Genomic DNA, 21,279 nt, shown 5'->3' with positions numbered 1-21,279 from the left:
CACACGACCGTCTTTTTCGAAACCCATGCTGATTCCTACAGAGTAGATTTCTAGTGTCCAGAAAAGTCATTATACTCGAACATAATACGTGTTCCAAAATTCTACAACTGATCGACGTTAGAGATATAGGTCTATAGTTCTGCACATCTGTTCGACGTCCCTTCTTGAAAACGGGGATGACCTGTGGCATTTTCCAATCCCTTGGAACGCTACGCTCTTCTAGAGACTTACGGCACACCGCTGCAAGAAGGGGGCCAAGTTCCTTCGCATACTCTGTGTAAAATCGAACTGGTATCCCATCAGGTTCAGCAGCCTTTCCTCTTTTGATCGTTTTTAATTGTTTTTCTATCCCTCTGTCATCTATTTCAATATCTACCATTTTATCATCTGTGCAACAATCTAGAAAAGGAACTACAGTGCAGTCTTCCTCTGTGAAACAGCTTTGGAAAAAGACATTTAGTATTTCGGCCTTTAGTCTGTCATCCTCTGTTTCAGTACCATTTTGGTCACAGAGTGTATGGACATTTTGTTTTGATCCACCTACCGCTTTGAAATAAGACCAAAATTTCTTAGGATTTTCTGCCAAGTCAGTACATAGAACTTACGGTGTGGCCGTGCGGTTCTAAGCGCGTCAGTTTGGAACCGCGTGACCGCTACGGTCGCAGGTTCGAATCCTGCCTCGGGCATGGATGTGTGTGATGTCCTTAGGTTAGTTAGGTTTAAGTAGTTCTAAGTTCTAGGGGACTGATGACCTCTGTAGTTTAAAGTCCCATAGTGCTCAGAGCCATTTGAACCATTTGAATTCATTGAACGTCTCTCGCATAGCCTTCCTCACACTGCATTTCGCTTCGCGTAATTTTTGTTTGTCTGCAAGGCTTTGGCTATGTTTATGTTTGCTGTGAAGTTCCCTTTGCTTCCGCAGCAGTTTTCTAACTCGGTGCCGGTCGAAGTGGCCGAGCGGTTCTAGGCGCTTCAGTCTGGAACCGCACGACCGCTACGGTCGCAGGTTCGAATCCTGCCTCGGGCATGGATGTGTGTGATGTCCTTAGGTAAGTTAGGTTTAAGTAGTTCTAAGTTCTAGGGGACTTGATGACCTAAGATGTTAAGTCCCATAGCGCTCACAGCCATCTAACTCTGTTGTTGTACCACGGTGACTCTTTTCCATCTCTTACGATCTTGCTTGGCACATGCTCGCGTATTGTACGAGGGTTTTGAACTTTGTCCACTGATCCTCAACACTATCTGTACTTGAGACAAAACTTTTGTGTTGAGCCGCCAGGTACTCTGTAATCTGCTTTTTGTCACTTTTGCTAAACAGAAAAATCTTCCTACCTTTTTTTTTTTTAATATTTCTATCTACGGCTTAAATCATCGATGCCGTAACCGCTTTATGATCGCTGATTCCCTGTTCTGCGTTAACTGTTTCAAATAGTTCGGGTCTGTTTGTCAGCAGAAGGTCTAATATGTTATCGCCAAGAGTCGGTTCTCTGTTTAACTGATCAATGTAGTTTTCAGATAAAGCACTTAAAAAAATTTCACTGGATTCTTTGTCCCTGCCACCCGTTATGAACGTTTGAATCTCCCAGTCTATATCCGGCAAATTAAAATCTCCACCCAGAACTATAACATGGTGGGGAAATCTACTCGAAATATTTTCCAAATTATGCTTCAGGTGCTCAGCCACAACAGCTGCTGAGCCAGGGGGCCTATAGAGACATCCAATTACCATGTATGAACCTGCTTTAACCGTGACCTTCACCCAAATCATTTCACATTTCGGATCTCCGTCAATTTCCTTCCATACTATTGCACTTCTTATCGCTATAAACACGCCTCCCCCTTCACTGTCCAGCCTGTCTCTGCGGTATACATTCCAATCTGAGTTTGGGATTTCATTACTGTTTACGTCTGGTTTCAGCCAACTTTCTGTCCCTAGTTCTGGGACCTTTCTATAGACGCTCCTGCAGTTTACTATTAGCACATTAATATTGTTATTCCCTGTTACATTTTGCCTACTCCTACCTTGCCGCGTCTCAGTAGGCGTCTTATCGGGCCTAGGGAGGGAATTCTCTAACCTAAAAAAACCCCATGTACACTCCACACGTATTCCGCTACCCTTGTAGCCGCTTCCGGCGTGTAGTGCACGCCTGACCTATTCAGGGGGACCCTACATTTCTCCACCCGATAGCGGAGGTCGAGAAATTTGCAACCCAGATCTCCGCAGAATCGTCTGAGCCTCTGGTTTAAGCCTTCCACTCGGCTCCAAACCAGAGGACCGCGATCGGTTCTGGGAACGATACAACAAATAATTAGCTCTGATTCCACCCGGCGAGCGAGGCTTTTCGCCTTCACCAATTCCGCCAACCGCCTGTACGAACTGAGGATGACCTCTGAATCCAGACGGCAGGAGTCATTGGTGCCAACATGAGCAACAATTTGCAGTCGGGTGCACCCAGTGCTCTCTATCGCCACCGGCAGGGCCTCCTCCACATCTCGGAGGAGACCCCCCGGCAAGCAGACAGAGTGAACACTGGCCTTCTTCCCCGACCTTTCCGCTATTTCCGTACGGGGCTCCATCACCCGCCTAACGTTGGAACTCCCAATAACTAATAAACACCTCCCCCCGTGTGCCTGCTCGGACCTTGTTGAAGGAGCAGCCACATGTCCACTCACAAGCAGAGCGGGCGATGCCACACAGCCAGCCTCCACATTTACCCTCCGCCTCGTGCGCCGCAAACGCCGCTGAACCCGCCACTCCCCTTGGGGAGAGGGAGGCCCAACCGCGCCCGGTACCCACGAAGATGTCTCGACAGCAGGGACAGTGGGTGAAGCATGTAACACCTGGGGTGTACCATGCGACGCACCAGACTCCCCACTGCCACTACACTCCGAGGCAGCAGCCTGAAGACGGCTGACCGCGGCCATCAACACGCTCAGCTGTTCGCGAACAGTGGCCAGCTCCTCCTGCGTCCGTACACAGCAGTCACACATACTATCCATCCTAAGGAATCAATTTACTGTAGAGAGTTAATCAACTTTTAACTAGACTGCTAATTCACTAAAGGCGGCTGATTGTTGACTAAACTGTGATTGCTAGCCACTTCTTGTAGAAAACAATGAAACTAGCACTACCTGTCTCTGGACTGTATTGAAAACAAACACTAGCACTACTGGCACTATGGTTGACTAAAGGGACTCTCTCTGACTGTATTCAAAACAAACACGAATTCTATGTAACACTATTACTAGCACTTGACAAGTAAAGCTTCCTAAAAGCAAAAACACACGGAAGAAGAAGTGACAAGATGGTGGTGAAGGGGAGGATTGAGATGGCTTAAGTTAAGAAGCAGGCATTGAAATCAAGCATGTTATGTTCAGAGTGGTCTACTTTGGCAGTGTCCACTCATCCTGGTGGACAGCTGGTTGGCAGTCATAACAATATAAAAAGCTGTGCAATAGTTGTAGCAGAACTGGTATACGACATGTCTGCTTTCACAGGTAGCACAGCCTTTGATGGGGTAAGACAAGCCTGTGACAGGACTGGGATAGGAAGTGCTGTGTGAGAGGATTCAGCAGTTTCACACCTAGGTCTATCACGATCCCTGATGGATGGCCGGCCGAAGTGGCCGTGCGGTTAAAGGCGCTGCAGTCTGGAACCGCAAGACCGCAACGGTCGCAGGTTCGAATCCTGCCTCAGGCATGGATGTTTGTGATGTCTTTAGGTTAGTTAGGTTTAACTAGTTCTAAGTTCTAGGGGACTAATGACCTCAGCAGTTGAGTCCCATAGTGCTCAGAGCCATCGATCCCTGATGGTGTCCCAGATATGTTCCACTGAGATTAGATCAGGTGGATTTGGGTCCAAGACCTCAACTTGAGTTCACTATCATGCTCCTAAAATAACTGTAGCACGATTCTGGCCAAGTAACTTGGAGAGTTATGTTGCTGGCAGATGAAATTGTCCTCATGGAAGACATCAAGCGTGAACAGATGCAGGTGGTTTGAAAAAATGTTCACACAGTACTACCACACGTGCCATGGAGCCCAGATAAATACCCCCCACTGCATAATACACTCCTGGAAATGGAAAAAAAAAACACATTGACACCGGTGTGTCAGACCCACCATACTTGCTCCGGACACTGCGAGAGGGCTGTACAAGCAATGATCACACGCACGGCACAGCGGACACACCAGGAACCGCGGTGTTGGCCGTCGAATGGCGCTAGCTGCGCAGCATTTGTGCACCGCCGCCGTCAGTGTCAGCCAGTTTGCCGTGGCATACGGAGCTCCATCGCAGTCTTTAACACTGGTAGCATGCCGCGACAGCGTGGACGTGAACCGTATGTACAGTTGACGGACTTTGAGCGAGGGCGTATAGTGGGCATGCGGGAGGCCGGGTGGACGTACCGCCGAATTGCTCAACACGTGGGGCGTGAGGTCTCCACAGTACGTCGATGTTGTCGCCAGTGGTCGGCGGAAGGTGCACGTGCCCGTCGACCTGGGACCGGACCGCAGCGACGCACGGATGCACGCCAAGACCGTAGGATCCTACAGAGTGCCGTAGGGGACCGCACCGCCACTTCCCAGCAAATTAGGGACACTGTTGCTCCTGGGGTATCGGCGAGGACCATTCGCAACCGTCTCCATGAAGCTGGGCTACGGTCCCGCACACCGTTAGGCCGTCTTCCACTCACGCCCCAACATCGTGCAGCCCGCCTCCAGTGGTGTCGCGACAGGCGTGAATGGAGGGACGAATGGAGACGTGTCGTCTTCAGCGATGAGAGTCGCTTCTGCCTTGGTGCCAATGATGGTCGTATGCGTGTTTGGCGCCGTGCAGGTGAGCGCCACAATCAGGACTGCATACGACCGAGGCACACAGGGCCAACACCCGGCATCATGGTGTGGGGAGCGATCTCCTACACTGGCCGTACACCACTGGTGATCGTCGAGGGGACACTGAATAGTGCACGGTACATCCAAACCGTCATCGAACCCATCGTTCTACCATTCCTAGACCGGCAAGGGAACTTGCTGTTCCAGCAGGACAATGCACGTCCGCATGTATCCCGTGCCACCCAACGTGCTCTAGAAGGTGTAAGTCAACTACCCTGGCCAGCAAGATCTCCGGATCTGTCCCCCATTGAGCATGTTTGGGACTGGATGAAGCGTCGTCTCACGCGGTCACGGTGTTCTTATTTCAATTTCCAGGAGTGCATTTCCGCTACTGGCCTGTGTCCGTGGTGCGATGCATGTTCTGAGCAGCTGTCGACCTGGATAATGGTGTACGGCCACTGATCTAGTGTAATGAGAAACATTTTTCATCTGACCAGACGACACGTTTCTATTGATCTGCAGTCCAATCTCAGTGATCCCATGCCAACTGCAACCGTAATTAACGATGTCGTTCGGCCAATTTGGTAACACATAGGGGATGTCTGCTGCAGAGTCTCATGTTCAATAACGGGCACTGAATGATGTGCTCTGAAACACTTGTGCCTGCACCAGCACTGTACTCTGTCGTCAAATTTACCACAGATCGCCATCTGTCCAGCTTTTCGGAGGGGTCAAGCCTCTAACCTCTACGTCCTTGGAAGTCCACACCTTGTCTAAGACCTTGCCGCCTACTAATGGTTTTACCGCCCTAGAACCGCTTCCCACAGATGCTCAGTGGCACGTGAACAGCCGTCCAGTTTCGCTGTTTCTGAGATGCTCGTAACCAGGCACTGGGTAATAACAGTCTGTCTCTTCGTCACAGTCGCATTGTCAGTGGATTTCCCCATTTGTTAGAATGATTCCTCATTCCACTCTGCTCTCATATACACTCCTGGAAATTGAAATAAGAACAGCGTGAATTCATTGTCCCAGGAAGGGGAAACTTTATTGACACATTCCTGGGGTCAGATACATCACATGATCACACTGACAGAACCACAGGCACATAGACACAGGCAACAGAGCATGCACAATGTCGGCACTAGTACAGTGTATATCCACCTTTCGCAGCAATGCAGGCTGCTATTCTCCCATGGAGACGATCGTAGAGATGCTGGATGTAGTCCTGTGGAACGGCTTGCCATGCCATTTCCACCTGGTGCCTCAGTTGGTCCAACGTTCGTGCTGGACGTGCAGACCGCGTGAGACGACGCTTCATCCAGTCCCAAACATGCTCAATGGGGGACAGATCCGGAGATCTTGCTGGCCAGGGTAGTTGACTTACACCTTCTAGAGCACGTTGGGTGGCACGGGATACATGCGGACGTGCATTGTCCTGCTGGAACAGCAAGTTCCCTTGCCGGTCTAGGAATGGTAGAACGATGGGTTCGATGACGGTTTGGATGTACCGTGCACTATTCAGTGTCCCCTCGACGATCACCAGTGGTGTACGGCCAGTGTAGGAGATCGCTCCCCACACCATGATGCCGGGTGTTGGCCCTGTGTGCCTCGGTCGTATGCAGTCCTGATTGTGGCGCTCACCTGCACGGCGCCAAACACGCATACGACCATCATTGGCACCAAGGCAGAAGCGACTCTCATCGCTGAAGACGACACGTCTCCATTCGTCCCTCCATTCACGCCTGTCGCGACACCACTGGAGGCGGGCTGCACGATGTTGGGGCGTGAGCGGAAGACGGCCTAACTGTGTGCGGGACCGTAGCCCAGCTTCATGGAGACGGTTGCGAATGGTCCTCGCCGATACCCCAGGAGCAACAGTGTCCCTAATTTGCTGGGAAGTGGCGGTGCGGTCCCCTACGGCACTGCGTAGGATCCTACGGTCTTGGCGTGCATCCGTGCGTCGCTGCGGTCCGGTCCCAGGTCGACGGGCACGTGCACCTTCCGCCGACCACTGGCGACAACATCGATGTAATGTGTAGACCTCACGCCCCACGTGTTGAGCAATTCGGCGGTACGTCCACCCGGCCTCCCGCATGCCCACTATACGCCCTCGCTCAAAGTCCGTCAACTGCACATACGGTTCACGTCCACGCTGTCGCGGCATGCTACCAGTGTTAAAGAGTGCGATGGAGCTCCGTATGCCACGGCAAACTGGCTGACACTGACGGCGGCGGTGCACAAATGCTGCGCAGCTAGCGCCATTCGACGGCCAACACCGCGGTTCCTGGTGTGTCCGCTGTGCCGTGCGTGTGATCATTGATTGTACAGCCCTCTCGCAGTGTCCGGAGCAAGTATGGTGGGTCTGACACACCGGTGTCAATGTGTTCTTTTTTCCATTTCCAGGAGTGTATGTATATACGTGACAAGGGTACACTATGTGATCAAAAGATATCCGGACACGTGGCTGAAAATGACTTACAAGTTCGAGGCGCCCTCCATCGGTAATGCTGGAATTCAGTAAGGTGTTGGCCCACCCTTAGCCTTGATGACAGCTTCCACTCTCGCAGGCATACGTTCAATCAGGTGCTTGACGGTTTCTTGGGGAATGGTAGCCCATTCTTCACGGAGTGCTGCACTGAGGAGAGGTATCGATGTCGGTCGGTGAGGCATGGCACGTAGTCGGCGTTCCAAAACATCCCAAAGGTGATCTGTAGGATTCAGGTCAGGACTCTGCGCACGCCAATCCATTACAGGGACGTTACTGTCGTGTAACCACTCCGCCACAGACCGTGACTAATGAACAGGTGCTCGATTGTGTTGAAAGATGCAATCGCCACCCCCGAATTGCTCTTCAACAGTGGAAAGCAAGAAGGTGCTTAATATCAATCTAGGCCTGTGCTGTGATAGTGCCACGGAAAACAACAAGGGGTGTAAGCCCACTCCATGAAAAACACGACCACACCATAACACCACCGCCTCCGAATTTTACTGTTGTCTCTACACACTCTGGCAGATGACGTGTACCAGGCATTCGCCATACCCATACCCTGCCATCGGATCGCCACATTGTGTACTGTGATTCGTCACGCAACTCAAAGTTTTTCCACTGTTCAATCCTCCAATGTTTACGCTCCTTACACCAAGCGAGGCGTCGTTTAGTATTTACCGGCGCGATGTGTGCCTTATGAGCAGCGGCTCGCCCATGAAATCCAAGTTTCCTCACCTCCCGGCTAACTGTCATAGTACTTGCAGAGGATTCTGATGCAGTTTGGAATTCCTGTGCGATGGTCTGGATAGATGTCTGCTTATTACACATTATGACCCTCTTCAGCTGTCGGCGGTCTCTTTCAGTCAGCAGACAAGGTCGGCCTGTACACTTTTGTGCTGTACGTGTCCCTCCACGTTTCCATTTCACTATAACATCGGAAATGGTGGACCTAGGGATGTTTCGGCTCTAAGCATTATGGGACTTAACATCTGAGGTCATCAGTCCCCTAGACTTAGAACTACTTAAACCTAAATAACCTAAGGACATCACACACATCCATGCCCGAGGCAGGATTCGAACCTGCGACCATAGCAGAAGCGGTTCCGGACTGAAGCGCCTAGAACCGCACGGTCACATCGGCCGGCGGGATGTTTAGGAGTGTGGAAATCTCGCGTACAGACATATGACAGAAGTGACACCCAATTACCTGACCACGTTCGAAGTCCGCAGAGAGTCCCATTCTGCTCTCTCATGATGTCTAATGACTCCTGGCAGCAGGTGGCACCACAATGCACCCAATATGAAAAACGTATTTTTTTTGGGGGGGTGGGGGGGGGGGGGCTCTGGATACTTTTGATCACATAGCGTGGCCGTTGTGTCTCGACAGCTGTCCCAGAAGCAGCCGAGTTTTCCCAAGTTCGTACAGATATAAAGTATCTGAACAAGGACGCCCATACGATAGTTCGTAGGGTGGGGGAGGCCCTAGATATGGGGATATGGAGTACTTTTAATATTTTACTAGACAAATGGCGACTTGTAAGTAGCCATAAAAATGTTTCTTCCGATCTTGTTAAAAACCTATGTAATACCGACTTTTAAATCATCGTCTTGAAAGACAAACACCTGACTACAATATACTTACTTTTTTTCTGTCCCAAAGAGCTAGGGATGGATCGCCCCACCATCTTGTCCACGGGTATGGACGCCCTAAAATCTGAACTACATCTAAAGTAAGCTGCGCCATTTCCTTCTAGTTACGTGTGTTTGAAGTATCCGTTTTCGTAATTGGTTCTTATTCCCAGAGGACAGAAACGGAGATATGTAAGCTGTAAACTGTGTACACATCTGCACTGTATCATATTCAAACAGAACATTTCAGTTTTCTACAATTTTACCGGAAGATTCCTTTCCGATTCCTGATTAGTGATTTGAAGCTTGATGAACCAAAACTGTGGCCACTGCCCACGATGAAACTCAATGCAGCAGCTGCCGAGACACAACGGCCACGTTTAGCAGCTATCCTTGGCGTACCATAGAGGCTTACCTGGTAGAATATTTCGTCCACCAGCGCGGAATCGACCAGACCAGCATTTTCCGGACTCTTCAGCTGCTTCAGGTATTTCTGAAACAATACAGAATAAAAAAATTACTAGAAGGAATATCATTATCTTGTTTGGGAAGAGCTAATGTCGGGCCTACTACATTTAGCGAAACCTTATCGCCAGCTAGCCACCTGCTCATTGCTTACACGACTATAAACTTGGCTGCTATCAGAATTCTTTGAATTCCGCAATATGCACACTAGTTTGCAACACTGTAGATTACGGCAAACTGTACAGGCTTTTCTCAGACGCTTGAGCAGTACATTGTTGGCATAGAGAATGTAATATAAAGGTACAAGTCGTGTCTTCAAGCTCGATTATTCACTATTCTTATAGAACTTTATGTTGAAAATCCGCTCTCAGGAACTCTTATATTTTATCTACTATTAACAACACATTTTGAAGCTATAGCTACGCCACCAGTTATAGGGTGTTAGAATTATGTATTTTTCTATAAAAGAGTGTGCAGATTAACTCACAATAAAGGGTTACACGACATTAGAGTTTTAATGCCATTAGAATATTTATGATTCTCCGTAATGAAAAAATAAATTAGTTGTTATAGCCTATTTATTGTGAACGACATATGGTATTCTTCGTCCCTCACAATACAGGCTGAGTCGAAAGTCGCAGTACTGAACACTCCAGTAACGCATGGGTGACGTAGTCCATCTTTTATGGTATTTACCGAACATGGGCGCCATCTTGAAATCGACCATCTTGAATCTAAGTCATTTTTTTTTAATGGAAAGGGGGTCGTGTGAAATATCAAATAACATCAGCTTTCTCTGACAAGTTCATTACTGTAAACAGATTCGAAGTAGTAGTTAAGGTTCAAAAGTTACAACACATCTTGATTGGAATTACAGGTTGGACTTTTCTCCATAAATGACAGTCATTTACTGTGTTCAACATGCTATCTGTCTCAGTAAATGCACATTTGAAGGCGCTGAATCCAGTCGTTATGTACTCGCAGAAAGATTTCCACAGAAATTCTGGCACAGGCTTCTGTAGTGCGTTGCTCGAGATGGTGTCTGTTTCTTATTTTCTCTGCATATACGAGTTGCTTTAAATGACCCCACAGATAACAGTCAACTGGTGTGGGATCTGGGTGGTCATTCCACAGAGCGATGTCGGCCAACCCAATGACCAGGAAATTGACCATATATCCACAGACGAAAATTTGCTCCGTGGTGTGGTGGAGATCCATCCTGTTGAAAGCAAGAGGGAAAGCTGCCATCTTCATCCAGAACTACGGGAAACATCACTTCTTGGAGCATTTCCAGGTAGCGTTGAGCATTTAGGTTCTGGTCAATGAAAATGGGTCCATTTACATGGGTACCCCAATTCCACACTACACCATAATCTTTGTCACCAACTACCTTGGATGGTTCCTCGAGTACGGATTCTGTTAAGGCATCCGGCCACCCTATACCAACAGCGATTGCCAGATCCAGACTAAGATGCCGACCCCGAGCAGATACGGAACAAGGCCAGGTAAAATGAGGAGGAGAAGAAGAACAAATGATTTATCGCCAATAGTGTATGCCCTAATCGAACAGTGATGGATCTCTCTGTCTATTTATGAGCAGTATGTTACATTTATTTACTTTCAGTGTCAACTACTTGTACCTGCACGAATCGTTGCTCCTCTACACTTCGTCACTGTAGTCTTCTGACGTTGCAACTTTCCTACGGTCAGCAGCATCGCCCTTGAGCTTATGGGCAACAACGCACTTGCCCGCCGGCCGCTACAGCGCGCGGCGTGCGGTTCTGCGATTTCCGCGGGTTACAACGCACTGGCCCGCCGAAAGCCGCGGTGTGTGGACTAGGTCAGTGATTTGTTCTGCGGGTCCCGTGGCAGTACTCGTTCTCTCAGTCGTTTCGCTAGGAATATGGGGCTGGACGGAAGGTGTTTATTCCAGTTTTGGAAATAATAAACCAAAATGGAAGTACCTGCAGAAGATGCTGTGGTACGCTAGTTGAAGAAGGAAAGGCTTCGCAGAAGCAGAAAACACATATACTAGGTTCACCCTGTAATGGTACTTGAATTACGTAACCATTACGGCACCTCAACTCAACCTTTCGATAACAGCAATATTCTACTGAGTTTCTGTAAAGTAGTTGACATATTTCTGAGACAACATTCAGATTTGATTTCATTAATGTAGAGGTACTTTGATAAATCGATATGTTTATGTTGCAATGATATTATTCTTATGTGTATTCTTTCTTTTGTCACTATGATCTTTGACGTACTTGTAACTCTTGATTTTTGGGCGCGTAAGCGATTATTAGAGTTAGAGAGTCGGACCTTGAGAAAGTGAAGTCTTGATCGTCATGTGGGAAAGACACATATTGTAGCCAGTTTATAAAATGTGAACTTTAACAGTGAGGAAGATGTTTTCAAGTATGTTTTGCATTGTGAAAAGATGTTTTGTGTGTTACGTGATATTGCAGTAAAAATAATAAGAAAGAAGTGTAACTTAAACTCGGAGTGCTGATTACTTTTTTACATCACCATTGTCCTGCAAAAGTGTAATCTTCAAGAATGGTTTGTGAAGCGCATCTACAAAACTTTTGAATATCGCAGAATAAAACCTAGGCCTCTTTGCATCCGAGCTTGGAATCATCACCACCTAAATTTTCGACGATTGAGCCATGATTCTACAACGAGACCAACGTGGGAAACAGGAAAAGATGAGTGCCTAATTTATTCATTATTACATGAAATGAATTTATTAACTGTGCTCTAATGACACCTGCCACATAATAACTTTGTTATTGCCCGAAAATGCAGTACTTAGCAGCGTGAGCAACACCACAATCATTATTAAATTTTGACCTTTGTTGTGGTAGGGTTGTTCAAATGGCTCTGAGAACTATGGGACTTAACATCTTAGGTCATCAGTCCCCTAGAACTTAGAACTAATTAAACCTAACTAACCTAAGGACATCACACACATCCATGCCCGAGGCAGGATTCGAACCTGCGACCGTAGCAGTCCCGCGGTTCCAGACTGCAGCGCCAGAACCGCACGGCCACCACGGCCGGCCAGGGTTGTTAGAACCCTTTCCCAGATAAGAGAAATATCAATTGGTCTTTCATGACCTTGTACAAGGAGTTACCAAAATATGAGGATAATTTTTTTTAATTACACCAGAACGTCAGCATCTTGCTTCGAGAAATTACTTTGAAAATTAGTAGAACAGTAACTGTAACGTCGTCAAAATTGCGCTCATATATAGATCCTGAAGAAAACCTACAGGTATCAATAATGTAAGCATGTTACCGTTCTACTTAAATAATTTAATATCATCAGATGATCTGTGTTACGTGTTTCGAAAGGTTCAGATCTGTTAGTTATTAGGAGATACAAGATGCCCTCTCGAATCGATTCTCCAGCTAACTGTACTACGTAATTTTCATAAAAAACATTCAAAACAATCTCAACACTGGCAAAATTTTAACTGCGCGATTGTATAACTGACAAATTTCTGCGTGCAATAGACTCGGTAAATACTTTTCCGGAGGTATGTGTAGCAGAAACGCACAGGTCACTCAATTCAAGCGAATTACGGGTCGTTAGTTTGTTGGTGCGGAGCTGGATCCCGACAGCGCACCAAACGTGTTCCATAGGGTGCAGATTAGGCGAATTCGGTAGCAAATTAATTTAACTATCGTACTCCTAAAATAACTGCAGCACGAGCTTCACCTGCCACACAGATAGCTATACTGCTGAATGATGTCATTGGCTGCCAGAAAAAAACATCAAGCGTAATTTTGAAGAAACAGGATCTGCCTTGAAAAAGAAACCTCCAAGTGGCATTCCAACGGTACGTACCCCAGAGAACATTGCAGCTGCTAGAGCTGCAATCGAGAGAAGTCCTCGGCGCTCCGTTCGACAGCATGCATCTTCGCTAGGGATTAAGCGACGAAGCTTACAAAGAATACTGCACGAATTAGACTTTCATCCCCATAAGTTGCAGATTGTGCAACACTTACATGAACGAGACCCAGCATCACGTATGGAGTTTAGTAGCCAGATATTGGCTAAAATCAACGAGGGCGCGAATTTCCTTGGTAACTTATGGATATCAGACGAAGCCCATTTTCACCTGCACGGCTTCGTGAACAAACAGAATTTTCGTTATTGGGCACAGGACAATCCTTGTGAGTTTCACCAGCGACCACTACATAGCGCCAAGGTCACAATATGGTGCGCTGTATCATGTCATGGTGTTATCGGCGCTTATTTTTTTGAACGTGAGGATGGTAGTGCAGTGACAGTAACATCCGCTCGATATGTTGAAATGCTTCAAACATTCTTTACACCGAGACTGTACGAGCTTAATCTTAACGTCGAAAACATGTGGTTTCAGCAGGACGGAGCCACGACACACACTGCTCGACAATCGATGGCAGCAGTTCGTCATTTGTTTGAAAGACGCATTATTTCACGTAACGGTGACATTGCATGGCCTGCGAGATCCCCTGATCTTAGTGTGTGTGACTTCTTCCTGTGGGGATATCTTAAAGGCAAGGTGTACCGTACACGTCCTGCAACAATCCATGAACTGAAGGAGAACATTGAAAACGAAATCACTGCCATTCCCCAAGATTTGCTACAACGCGCATTCCAGAGTTTTCATAACAGGCTGTTAGAGTGTGAACGCCGAATGGGAGCACATCTTTCCGATGTCATCTTTAAAAAGTAAAGAGACACTTTTGGACATTTTGATTGTAAAGACATACTGAATAATGGCATACTGAGGACATTGACTTTCGTTAATAAATTACTAGTTTTATGAATTTATTCACGGAAATGTTATTTCGATATTTCCCGTTTCCCTGCGCCACCCTGTATTATTGATTGTTCGTTAGGTATTGTTTTAGTGCTTTGCTTGATATCTCATCAGCAACGTTGTTTAATATTTGAAAATGGTCCTCATGCCTGAGCAGGTGGTACGTGTCATTATTTGGTAACTGAAGTCTTAGTTGTGATGCGACGTCGTCGAAGAGGTGGCACTCATACACCACATGGTCCGGGGTGCCCTGTGGAGCCCCACAGTCACACGTTGGTGTAGCCCGTTCCCCAAACCGGTATAGGTGTGCCGGATAGGGTCCATGTCCGGTAAGAAAGTGCAGCAGTCCTCTTGACGGCTTGAGATGTTTGAGCTGGAGTCGCTCCTTGATATTAGGCAACAGTTCGTGTGTTCGACGACCTGTTTTGTCATTATCCCATTGCTCCTGCAATAGCTCCTCCCCTCTATGTTTAATTTCAGATTTAGTGCCCAAGTGTGTCCCCATTAGTTCAAATATTTTATCCCTTTTTCCCTCTTGAACCCAATACCATGCAGCCTGTTTCCTCATTTTGATATCCAGGGGACAAAGCCCCATTATTACTAGTAGCGCCCCTCCCGGTGTCGTCCTGTATGCCCCTACAGAACGCAGGAGCATATTTCGCTGCACTCTCCTAACGGCCGTGGCGGGAATGACCCTCGTGAGCCTGTGAGCCCAGACTCCTGACCCGTATCCTACAATTGATGTCAAAATGCTGTTATGATACAATTTTATTAGGTCAGGTGACAAATGAAATCGCTTATGTCCAATCCCCATCAAGTTGTTTAATGTTTCCAGGGATCTCTGTGTCACTGTGTCAATATGTGATGTATAGCTCCACTTCTCATCGACGACTACGCCTAGGTAACGGCGCCGAAGAATTGGTGAGCGGTCTATTCTTACCGCAGGATTCCTGATTCATTGTCTCTTGAGTAGCAAGTATGTGGACTTACTAGGTGATATCGCCATTTTGGTATTGTGACCCATGTAGTTGGAATGGATATGGCCCTTTCAATTTTAGGTTCCAACTCTTCGTGGCTACGACCGCCAACCAGCAGGAAGAGGTCGTCTGCGTAGGCTACGCCCTCTAGCACATCATCGCTAGTCTGCAGATTATCTAGGAGTGACCAAAATGAGATTTTCACTCTGCAGCGGAGTGTGCGCTGATATGAAACTTCCTGGCATATTAAAGCTGTGTGCCGGACCGAGACTCGAAATCGGGACGAAATGTTCCAGGGCTTGACAAAATTATCTTAGAGAAATTCTGAAGTAGTTGTGTCTGTGAATGGCTGTTTGTTAGTTGAGCACATCATCACGAAATCTTATTTTGTGTAAGTACATCTTCAGATTGTTTGAGTATCTTCCCTTGTTTTCTGTGTTCAGTATTTATTTCATCTGAACTTTCAACCACAGTCAACACAGAAGCGTCATATTGCACAAAGCAAAGCTAACAGTACAAGTCGTAATCATAAGGTTTTGATTAACACCTTGGTAAAGTAACGTTCCATTATAAATCTGTTGTGGTATGCACTTACATGTCTACGGTCCTAGTACAGATTGAAAATCAAGCGCCACAGCACCTTAGCACACCGTTAGAAAGGCCAAAACAAAAATAGCGAATCATATCGATAAAGTAGAATATTGTGCACTAATTCGTTTTATGAATCTGAAGAGGAACAGCATAGCATATACTCATTTAAAATGATGCGACACATGTACCCGACAGAAACTTCTACATCGATTCATCTGACTGGTGCGTCGGGACTGCTGTAGCATCTCAGGGCAGCCAACCCCTTCGATACACCTTAGATGGGATTGCCTGCCGTCAGGCGCTACAACAGCCGCGAAGCACCACTCACCTGAATCGATGTTAAAGTTCCTGACAAGCAAATTTTTAAAATGCTCAACAAAGGTGCGAGGGTTGCATCAAGGGTGTTGCCGAACTGGGGGTTCTTACAGGGACCGTTTGGCATTTTCTTCACACACATGTCCACGTCGCACTTGATCGCGATTACGTCACAAGAGGGCACGTAACAGGAGGGCTGAAAAAGTATAAATATCCTTTGTTGCTTTGGATCACGTTTAAATTTCTTGGAAGGTTTTGAACGGTCCCTAGTGGTTCCACACCGTATACCAGAGCAAAAATTGCGGTCACACTACACTCCAAACAGGTCATATAATATTTAATTTGGCTGCACCTCCACAATGTCCTTAGAATCGGGTTGAATCGTCTGGGGGGGGGGGGGGGGGAAATCAGTAGTGTCGAACGTTGTCAACTATGTCATGCTGCTGTTCATCGCACTGCGAATTGTCATTTTCGATCCCCAAATATATGGGAATCAGCGCCCTAAGGGAGAGGGTGGTTTCATTGACTCCCTTTATGCCACCGTCTGATGGCTTTTAGGGTCTACAGGTGGTACATCTGAAACGTTTTCCTCTGATACCCACAAGCAAAGCGCGTGATTTCAACGCTGGGGGTCACTGTTCTAATTTCCATCGCAGAGGCGTCCATCGTGTGACATGTTCACTGCAGCATTGGGCAGAATGTTGGTGAAATTTGTGTCAATATGATACCAGTAACATACCTTGCACCTCATATGAACGTCTTGTCTGTGGCGTTTCTTTCTCATGTATCGACATGTAGCTGTTTCAAGCGTCGCCGAGCACGAGGGCGTCGTCGCAGGGCGCCAGGCTTCTGCGCAGTTACAGGAGAAGGCTGTAGGCCCGTCGGAGCCAGATTTCACTCTTATGCGTTGCAATGGGAGACACTTACGGGGCTTCAAAAAAGTGGTCATTGAATTTTGTTGCGCAGTATATAATGACGAGGGGCCAAAAAACTAAGTAAGGCTTGAATTACTAATTGGAAAGGATATACACCGAACTGCACCCGGAATTTTATGAGTATCTCAACAATAAAATGCTTCGTAGGGATAGGAGCTACTCAAATAATACTATATTGCCCCTCTGCATATTTGAGTAATGGACACAGAAATCAAAGTCTGTGGACAACAGGCTTATTGGGATATTCAAAGTTCATTTAATTTATACTCCTCGTAAAATACACCGATGGAAAAAAATCGCAACACAAAAAAAAGTAGAGTAATGAAATTTCAGGAATACATTTCTCTAGGTAACATATCTAAGTGATTAACAATGCAAGACCACAGGTTAATGTAAGCGCGAGATAAGCTATCGCAAATGCGGATTGCTGAAACATTACTAACTGGTATAACCGCCAGAATGTTGAATGCAAGCATGCAAACTTGTGTTGCTTAGATGCTGGATGTCAGTTTGTGGAATGGAGTTCCATGTCTGTTGCACTTGGTCGATCAATTCAGGGACGGTTAGTGCCGTTTGTGGATGACGCTGGATTTGTCGTCCGATGACGCCCAGTACGTGCCCGATTGGAGACAGATCTGGTGATCGAGCAGGACAAGGCAATATGTTGACACTTTGTAGCGCATGTTGAGTTACAGTAGCGGTATGTGTGCGAGCGTTATCCTGTTGGAAAACACCACCTGGAATGTTGTCCACGAATGAGAGCATAATAGGTCGAATCGCCAGACTGACGCACAGTTTTGCAGTCACGGTGCGCGGGGTAACTCGAGAGTGCTCCTGCTGTCATACAATATCGCATCCCAGACCATAGCTCCAGGTGTAGGTCCAGTGTGTCTAGAACAGAGACAGGTTGGTTGCAGGACCTCAACTGGCCTTGTACTAAGCTACTCACGGCCAGCAGTTGCACCGAGGCAAAACCAGCTTTCATCAGAAAAAACATCAAACCTCCAACCTGCCCTCGAAGGAGCTCTCGCTTGACGCTACTGAAGTTGCAGACAGTGGTCATTTGGGGTCAGTATAATGCAGGCTACAGGGCGTCTGGCTTTAAGCTGTCCGTGTGGTACCCGATTTGTAACAGTTCATTGCGCCACTGTGGAGTCAACTGCTGCTCGAATTGCTGCTGTAGATGCAGTTACGATGCGCCTGAGCCATACGCCGAACACGATGGTCTTCCCTCTTGGTTGTCCTCCGTGCCTGTCCGGAGCCCGTTCTTCTTGCAACCGTACATTCTCGTGACCACCGCCGCCAGCAATCATGTACAGTGGCTACATTCCTGTCAAGGCTTCATGTACACGACCTCGTTCAAATTTAATGAGGTGCTGATAATGGCGTCTCTGTCGCCTTAAAGGCATTCTTGACTAACATCAACTCATCACGTCCAATCTCAAAGGTAACTAACGCTCACGACCGTTACAGTGTGTATTAAAGGAAACCTGATCTGCATCCTCATAGTAGTGGTACTAGAGTCACTCTTATGCGACTTGCGAAATTTGAATAGACATCATCTTGCAGATGTAGAAATACTCCTGCAAACTTCCGTTTGTGTTGCATAGCTCCTTCTTGGTGTTGCGATTTTTTTTCGTCGGTGTAGTTTGTGTCATAGATTTATCACTTTTCATTGTTTTTGGATTTCCAATAACTTTAATCAATTAATAATTAACTGACTATGTATAAACGACCGTCAGCTCGTAAATCAGCCAGCCTGAGTACGGTTGTTGAGCTGCTTCCCACGCACGTTAAGACAAAAGCTGGACTCGTCGCCGCATTTCGTCTCAGAGAATACGTTGCATATGCAGTCCAAATACGATAACACACACAACAAAGTTTACAAGTCTCACAGACAAACCGCGGACACTAGTTCCCTCCCTTAGGTCAAAATGTACTGCAGATTCTTCCAGACGTCGGTCCGCCACCCTTCCCCTCGTAGATCTGCTGCACTCTACCTGCAGTCAGGCCAGTAACACCGACACGGGCTGTGAGCCCTGTAGGTTTCGAAGAAGTGACGCTACCATGGGACGACGGAAACTGCTTCGTTACTTGTTCAACCGGACTAACTCGGAGGCTCCGATTCAAATAGCCCGAAAGCTCCACCGTCGGAAAAAGCGCTCCGTAACTAGCACTACCGTAAACTATATGGAAGGATGTGGAAACCAATACGAAGATATGAGCAAATGTACTTCCGTAGATTTTTACCTCCATACCTGACACATAGAAGCCATAATATTCAGTTGGTCCAACCCTTACCCAATACTGTCCGTGTCACTGGGACTCAAAATAACGAACAAATCTAAAATTCATCTGATTTAGAGGACATTCGAATCTTTTCTCTGGCTTTTTTTTTTTTTTTAAATAGCTGCGTATCACGAAGCACTGGTTTCACTTAACCTATCAGAACTGTGAATAGAATCTCAGTTTTTGGACAGTTGAGCAATGTGTACAGAGTGATGGCCTACACGTTGAGTTCGGAGCCAAGAGCGGTCCTATCTTTTGTTTCACAGAAGAGCGCCTGCCCAAGGCTCCGCTGTCAGCCAACACAAATACACGACGGTGGCTTTGCACTCTCTTCATCGCGTCGCATGTCAAGAGTGGCGATGTTCAAATAGCTCTTTCTACGATGTATTACTCAAGTTGAAAGTATAAGGGGCGATCAAAAAGTTTCCGTTCGAAGGCCACACCAACCCCTTGCCTAAACGTCTGTGCTTGCGCTGGGTTATGTATATGTTGCAGCAACGCCCTCAGACGGAAAATCTTTAATCGCCCGCCCCACATGATACCTCAAGTATTTATTGGTATAACATGAAGCAAACAAATTTCTCATTTTCCTTGTTGTCTTTTCAGCCATCCATGAACCGTCCTACTTCAACTGTGATTTTCCTATTCCTTGTACCTGGACTTTTAACTTTATCCCAATATTCCCATATTCGTTTCCTATCTATCCCTTCCTCACTTCAGTCCACGTTTTATCAATTTTTAGTTTTGGATTTTCTTGGAAAACAAGTTATGCGTGGCGTCTCTTCTTGACTAGAAGGCGTTTCTGTATATCCTCATGTGCTATTCCCGCTTCTTGCCAGTATTTTCCTACGTGTGTGAAATACACCTCCTTGGTTTCTTTGTGGAGAAAGCAGCGGTTATATGACTGCTCAGTCTGATGGCACGACTACGCGGAATATGGCTTCAGAAGATCGTCCTCCTCCTACAAACGTTGTCTGCGATCTTTTGGAAACGTCTCTAGAGTTCATAGTTGTTGCATCTTCTGAACTCACCAGTTTCTTCGACTCGACCTAGGAGTTTCCTCAAGATTTGTCTTTCTACGTTCCGAGAGCTTATGTACCTACAAGAGTCCACCAACATAATACTTCTTCCTACGTATATCTCGCGAAAGGACCATGAAGATAAAATTAGATTGATTCCGGCTCAAGCGGGTGTTCGCCAGCTATCATTATTCCCTCGAACATTTCGTAATTGGAACAGGAAAAGAGGAAAGTTCAAACGGTTCAAAAGGCTCTAAGCATAATTGGACTTAACACCTGAGGTCATCAGTCCTCTAGACTTAGAACTACTTAAGGCTAACTAACCTAAGGACATCACACACATACATGCCCGAGGCAGAATTCTAACCTGCGACCGTAGCAGCCGCGCGGCGCCGGACTGAAGGGCCTAGAACCGCTCGGCCACAGTGGGCGGCGAGGGAAGTGACAGTGGTACACCCACTACCTTCCGGAATACAACGTAAAATGACTTATGGACTATAGATGTAGATGTAGCGCTGTACTTTCGATATTATTTGTTTTTCCAAGTGTTACCAGTCAATGTCAACTGCGCACACATCTTCAGAAAGATACTTCGGTGAAATAACCTTCTCACAACCTATGGGATTGTTTCCAGAACGGATCTTTCACCTTTTAGCAGAGAATCCTATTTCAAAACTTCCCATTAGATTAAAACTTTGTGCCATTCCAGAAACATTCGGAAAGTAGGAGTGAAGTACTATCAGAAGTGAAGCTGTATTGATGGAGGGGGGGGGGAGGGAGGGAGAGGGAGGGTTTTTGCCTCAGAGATTTTCTTCGGTCAGGGGTCAGGGTGTTTGCATATTCATTGACGCACAATTCACTGAAGTGGCATCAAATAGAAAGATTTCCACCATGCGGGCGAACAGCCCCAGACAGGTTCTCTCT

General features: G+C 46.8%; 1 protein-coding gene across 1 annotated transcript in view; it reads right to left on the bottom strand.

The window, feature by feature from the left end:
- LOC126183680 (rho guanine nucleotide exchange factor 17) overlaps positions 1 to 21,279 on the bottom strand; it is a 380,446-nt gene that overhangs the window by 269,993 nt on the left and 89,174 nt on the right. Inside the window, exon 2 of the mRNA XM_049925856.1 lies at positions 9,366 to 9,443. The gene's annotated coding sequence lies outside the window, so the exon portion shown is untranslated. The remainder of the gene's footprint in view (positions 1 to 9,365; positions 9,444 to 21,279) is intronic.

The sequence above is a fragment of the Schistocerca cancellata genome, chromosome 4 (assembly GCF_023864275.1).
Source record: "Schistocerca cancellata isolate TAMUIC-IGC-003103 chromosome 4, iqSchCanc2.1, whole genome shotgun sequence".
Lineage (NCBI taxonomy): Eukaryota > Metazoa > Arthropoda > Insecta > Orthoptera > Acrididae > Schistocerca > Schistocerca cancellata.
Note: the sequence above shows the minus strand (reverse complement) of the source record. Positions and strands in the feature narration are given on the sequence as shown.